The sequence below is a fragment of the Rhipicephalus sanguineus genome, chromosome 7 (genome assembly GCF_013339695.2).
Source record: "Rhipicephalus sanguineus isolate Rsan-2018 chromosome 7, BIME_Rsan_1.4, whole genome shotgun sequence".
Taxonomy (NCBI): domain Eukaryota; kingdom Metazoa; phylum Arthropoda; class Arachnida; order Ixodida; family Ixodidae; genus Rhipicephalus; species Rhipicephalus sanguineus.
Genome location: NC_051182.1, coordinates 28802167 through 28808968, shown reverse-complemented (window position 1 = coordinate 28808968; position 6802 = coordinate 28802167). Strand labels below are relative to the sequence as shown.

Here is a 6802-nt window from a genome sequence, read left to right as displayed (position 1 = left end):
CAGTGACGTATGAAAGTCGGATTTCAGGCGGGTGATTTGAAGTGCGCTAACGCGATGCGGACCACTAAAACGTGATTTTATTTCAAAATAAGCATTTCCTTGGCATAAAAGTAGCACTACGAGGTTTCTGGACCGCTATTTCAACAACCAACGTCGACTAATTATTTGCCTTTAGTGTCCCTTTAATAACAACAGCAAAATAATGAAAGCTAGTCATAATGGAAACAAACAGAATAAAATAAATTGTTCTCGAATGCGCGCACTCGTAGGCGACGCACATACGCCTGTGAGTGCGCGCATTCCGCATACTTTGACTTCATAAGAAGGGTGGGGGGGGGGGGGCAGAGATTAACATTCCTCCCCAAGAGAAAACAGAGCAAAGCATGAGAAGCAGGTGCGGAAAGGGTGTAAGGGGGGAGAAGAGAGAGAGAAAAGCGGGGGGGGGGGGTCAATGTTAAGTATACAATGGTTACTGTGCACCAATCGGGGACAGCCAACACGGGCGCATGAAAAGACGACGCCTGGCACGATTTTCACTCGACTCACTGATCACCAAGCAGAACAGCATGGATTCTCGCCTCGTCGACGAGCTGCTCCTGCGCCTAGGGCAACGCCGAAGAACGCCACCGATTATGCCACGGACGGCAGCGCTCGTACTCGAGTGCTGCACGATCAGGGGGGCCTTCGACTGCGATGACCTGCTAGACATGGCCTGCCAAGCTGTTGAGGATTGGTCGACAGTGTTCAGCGAGTTCGACCTTGAGCAACGCGCCTGTATGCCTGGCAGGCACCTCCAGACAGCTCTCACTTACTGCGGCTACACCGTCAGTGGTGATTTTCTGAGGCTGCTGCGCACTATATATTCGCCCATTGGGTGGGTGACCTTCGACGCCTTTGTTACAGCTTGTTCTGTGCTCGCAAGCACTTGCAAGTGAAGAAGCCTCACCTCTTCACTGGAGATTTCTCAAAAGGCCCTTTTCAGGGCCACCCAATATCTGCTTTGGCTGAGCTCACCCAGCGTGATCCTGGTTCTGCACCCTCACAACATTTTTCTTGGAGTAGTACACTTAATTAGCGTTACTGAAATTGATTAGCCTGTTGTCTGATACATATTTCACGGCTTTCCTTCAGTCCGAAAGAAAGCCAAAGTAACGGTATAGCTGTCGTCATTTGCAGTAGATTGACGCGCCGGCTGGTCGCGTAATGCGCGTTTTTTTTTTTTGCATTTTCATATGAGATTTAGCGTTGTTGCTCCTTTAGGGTTACAAATATTCCCGCGCTGCACTTTGGAGCTACGTTGCCATTGCAATTAGAAAACAGACAGTATAGGTGAAAGAGTAATGAACGACAAGCGGAAGAGAACAAAGTCCATTATTTTGTCAGTGCGCGTGGAACGCTTTCGGCAACAGCTGCTTTCAATCGGCAGTAATGCAGCAGTTTCACCGAGAAACTTATTATGAATAGTAATAGGTGGTATCGATGTATCCCGATTGGGTACTAACCACTGAAATTCATTGTTTTCAGTCATGGACAACATAGCGATGAGTTCCAGCACCACATCACCAATGTTATTTTAACGCGACAGTGTTGAAGAGCTCGTTTCGGAGAAATTCCGCCGTGGGTGTCGTTAACTGTGAGCGAAAAATTATCATCTTGTCCCTGACCGAAAAAATCGAGAAAGATGTAGACATATCTGATCATCATTAGCTACAAAAGCATCAACAAAGTGAGAAGCTGCGAAAGTTGGCGTGTTGCCTGAAGGACGCGTAGTGGCCCGTTGGCTGATTCGCAGAAGGAAGAATTACGGCGTAGTGGGCACATAACAACTGTACTTGAAGTAAGCGTTCTAGTATAGTGTGAAACGGCCAATGTTTCGGGCACAGTCGTTCGTTTCCTTACGGTTGATGCATGCACCGAGAACCATTTTTGTTTCTCAACGTCCTTAGCTTTCTTATCTTGCGCTTGCAATGTTGGAATAGAATACCGCTTTCTAAAACCCCGCTTCGAACACAGGCCACCTAAAATTACCTAGATAACCGTATTTAATTTTTTGAGTCAGTTTACATACATAGGGGTCTACAAGTGGTGAATGTGTCGGGCAGCGATGCAGGAGATTGCGGTTTTTCTTGTGGCTAAAACGGTTTCACGGCTTAGCACTGCCTGTTCCCGGTACTCACTTCTCGAGAAAGTGGTCTCCTTTTTCTGCTCCTATTTCACTATTTTTTACGCTCCCGCCAACAACGGTGCGCAGTGATTACTCGTGGGTTTCACAAGGAATCCTCATTCCTATTCTGAAAGCACTAATACATTCTGCTACCTTGTATCGCTCTTGTCCGATAAATAAAGGAAAGTGGGCACATTTGTTAACAGAAATGCTAGTGAATGAGGGTCCAGGTTAAGTTCCGAGCTGAAGGCTAAAAATATCCAGAGGGGCAGGAATAACTCGCGTGCTACTACGACGTAGCTTAGTTTAACGTACTGTTCTGCTAAACTTTATCAGCTAAGGCTTGGAAGTAAGATTAAAGGAGCCAGCCCGGCTGGGCCGCTATTTTGATTGTAAGAGGTCTAAACGGCAAAATTCATCTTGGAGACAACCACTAGGTGGATGCGTATCTCTGTTTAAGTTTGTCGATATTATGAATTGCCACAAGTAACTGTGTGTCACTAGTTCCCTGTATTATTGAGAGCTAACAGACAATAATGCCAAGTAAGGACATTATTGTCTTGGCTTTATGGTCTGTTAGTTCCCATTAATATTGTGTCTAGCAAATAAAAACGAGCCCTTAAAAGTGATCTTTCCTCTAGTTCCCTGTATAGTATGATCCTAATCTTTTACTGCCACTATGCCGGTATTTCTATTGCCAGCTTTTATACGATATAAACTTTTAATTAAAGTCCGCTTTTTTAAAACTTGTCCAGCACATTTTTCTTCAAAACGCTGGTAGGGATCATGCATCGCCCCTGTTTTATGTAAACCTTTTTTTTTCGTAGGCGTGGATAAAGTTATTCACCATTTCTTACCAACTCATCAAGTGCGCAAAATACTTTGATGTGTACAATTTCCTGAAAAGAAACAAACAGGCTAAAATCTTTTAAATATATTATACATAAACGCCATGTTCCTCTAATGTCGAGTGAGCCAACAAAGTTTATGTCTGCTTTATGATTAGTGAATTCAATTTTTTGCCTGTGTTGCTAAATATGGAACACGATATTTAGAAGCACCTGTGATGGAATTTCGCAGTTGCAACACGGGCATTTACGTGTATGATTCCAAAAACGAGTCAAAGATTTCAAATTAACATCTTTTTGGGGGGAGTTTGCCCAAAGGCATACATAGTTAAATATACAGATAGAGGCCGGTTTCCGCTATATACATCGACAGTGCTCTACCTTGAGGATAAATAAAAAAGATGCCTTTCTTTTGCAACCTATCCTTGACAACTTCGCTGCCTTTTTTTGCTGGAGGGCAAAAGTGAGCGAATCAAAGGCGTAACGATAGGCACCTTCTCTTGAATTGAGTTCTAGGAACAGCTAGCCCTAGGCCAAGGAACCTCCTCTCCGAATGGAACAAACGGCATCAGTTTTCTAATGCTAACTCCATGCCTCCCACAATGAAAGAGGTCGCACTAACCACTATACCACTGCCTTGCAGCTTTATGAATTCGCCAAAGTAGCTATGTTTGTCCACAAAATTTGACGGGCCCATATTGTTGGTAAAGAGAGGGAACATGAAAACGTTCACTCCAAGATCCCTTGCACCTCCCACTTTTCTCGCACTGAACAGTAAAATCTTTTGCCTGAACTAAAGAAGAGGACGAGAAGGAAAAGCTTCGCGCGTCAACATTTACTCACTCTCATTCTCTCTCATCCTATATCCGGCAGCTACCTAAAATTTCGCAGCTGCGCCCAAAGAAAGAAAATGAAGTAAAGTGGGGACGGATTGCCGTTAATACGATAACCTGTGTAACGAATCACAAGAAGTTCGGGGAGCTTTGGGGGAGAGGGGGGTAGCAGTCGTTATCTCGACCACGAGTCACAACAAAAAAAAATGGTAGAAGAACGCCTTTTTTTCGTGTTCCTTGACCTTCATACATATTTTTAAGTCTCACGGGGTACATTCGTGCCATTAAGTACCAGCAAACATAGTTGCGCTAAAACATACAGTCGATAATAAATACACACTCATATGGGAACAAATGAACGAAAAAAGAATGCAGCTTAACAATGTTATCCGCAAGGTGGCAGCGCATTTCAGATACCAGGCGAACTGCTCAGTACAGCATACAAGTGAATGGCATATTCTCTTCTAAAATATTGTTATGCCTAAAAAACGAGAACTCATGAGAATCTTCAATATTTATTCGTTGTGAACAAGATGCCTGTAGTTTTCTTTTTCTAAACGTCAGCTCTCCTTATAAAGATTCTTTTCCCGCTTCGCCTGGCGCTGCTTCTTTTTTTTTTTAAGAAAATATACGCGAGAGACAGTAGAAGATTCCACACTGAAGCTATTCAAATATGCCACAAAAACATTTTAAAAAGTTCAACACAGCAGGCAAGTGTACGAGACGGTCATCTCCGAGAAGTAGAGCAGGGTGGATAGGCGTGTGTTTGTATAGGTGACTGAAATATGTTTGTCTCTGCGTAACAGTATGGGGACATGTGGTCAGGATGTGTGTAACTGTTGATGGTTCTTGACATTTTTCACATGTTGTCTATGACACTTTTTGGAAGAACCTGTGTACCGCAAAACACGCAAAGCTGACAGGGCGCCTCGGTTGCGCAGTGGTTACTCCGTTGGGCTGTAGACCAGAAAGACGCGGGTTCGATGTCGGGATTTGGACGGAGGCGAAATACTAGATGCACGTCTGCTATGAGATCGCAGACACCGTTGACATACCACTGTTTTAGCATCTTTTTTTCTAAATGGTGTAATATCACGAATACACTCCCTTCCAACACCCTTGTTTAATTAAAGGAGGGTGAAGGGCATATCTTCGCAAATTACACCGCAAAATAATTATCGAAGCTTGCACTAAGCTGAGCCAGGCTTGAAAGAACGAAAGTGGACGATTCTGAAGATTAAACTTGTTTCTTGGCCTTAGCTAAGTGAGGCAGGTTGTTTCGACGTTGCTGCTAGGTCAATGCTTGGCCTTAGTGAGATTATGATTGGTCGCTTCGACGTTGATTCTCAGCCCAGAGAGGTTAAACCACAGACATTCACAGCCACGACACGGGCACGTTGTCGTTGGCGTAGGCTTTCCGTCGCTTCAGGGTCTACTCGCAGCCGCAGTTGCCTTTCCTGTTCCCATATAGTATTCTCGCGTTGTACGTATTCGGGGTCTTCGGCTCGCCGCCGTCGCTTCGCCGTCATTTATGGTGCAATCATCTGCATATCATACGTAACTTCCATTAATGTATTCTCCGGGTTCGAGCAATGCGTCAAGGAAAAGGCCGAGAAACGGACGACACGAGCGCTGACTCTCAACCCCGCTGCACGTTTACCCGAAGATATTCATCTACCAACTCACCCAGATCGGCGTGTTAGTTCAATATAGCTTGCTGAATCATATGAATAGAAATGTACTATTCACTAGACCACCATAAAAGGGGAGCCAACACGGCAACCAAAGACGTTAATCTGATATGACGCCTGTATCATAGCAGGATATATGTAGTGTTTATTGTTTTCTTGCAAAATTAGACAGCCCGCACCAAAACCAGAATGGACGTTGTTGCACCGCCATTACGCCTGCATAGGCTCTTTTTCCAAACCACTTTATAGACCTGGCGTGCCTCTTTGGTGGAATACCAGATTGCCACGCCGAATGCTTGGGTTCGATTCCTGCGCGATACTAATTTTCATTTTTTCTATTCGTCGGGTCAACGCTACCGATGTCAGATTTTCTTGACGCTCTCGCATTTAAATTACCAATGTCTGCTCTCGCCGTTTCGAGGCAGATATAAACTGTCAATCACCTGTGGCGCATACCCGCACACCTCGGCGCGTGGTAAACTGGTATGTGCGCACGTGTCTGGGGGAAAGGGTTTGACGACGTACGCGACGGCATTTTCACGTTATTCAGGACCCGACAGTCATATTCGTCAAATGCTATTATCCTCCTATGCCAATTTCGGTCTACACCAAGTTAAGGAGGCGATCATGACAGCACCCAGATAGATAGATAGATACGTGGACAGAAATGCTCAAAGTGCTGAATGTGCGCTAATGTTATTGAAGGTACGACAGTAACGTATTCTTAAGAAAGCGCAACATCGATCTTTCGCTTCCCGTTATACTTTTTAAGGTTGCCTAGTTATCGAAATGCCGGATTGTGTTGACTGTGTTACATGGACAGATGCCTTAGCGATGTACCTGTTTCACATACCTAACCATTTACGCACGGGCGTAAATGATCGTGCACGCCAAAAAAAAAAACTAAATTTTCATGAGAACAGCATTGAATCTATAGTGACGTAGACAATAATAAATCACTAATGGGGAAAAAATTATAATACACCAAATAAACACGTTACAGGCGTTGGTATTGAACACCTTTGTGACTTTTCGTGCAGGACACAATAAAAACCTCGTTCATTTTCAGCTGGCGGTATTCAGCGAGAAAAATACCTTCCAGATAGTCGAGGCTATTCAGTGATTCTGTCCTAGGCATATTCTACTAACACTGCGAAACAGAACTTTAGTGCAAGTTTAATGCGAATAATTTTCTTACGAATGGTGTAATCGTCGCTGCTTAGCTGCATTGAAGAGTGTATGCATGGGTATGTTGGTAATAAATGC

At 44.2% G+C, this 6802-nt stretch overlaps 1 pseudogene; it reads left to right on the top strand.

The window, feature by feature from the left end:
• The first annotated feature begins 566 nt into the window (after positions 1-566).
• LOC119398575 (uncharacterized) overlaps positions 567-6802 on the top strand; it is a 172514-nt pseudogene continuing 166278 nt past the window's right edge.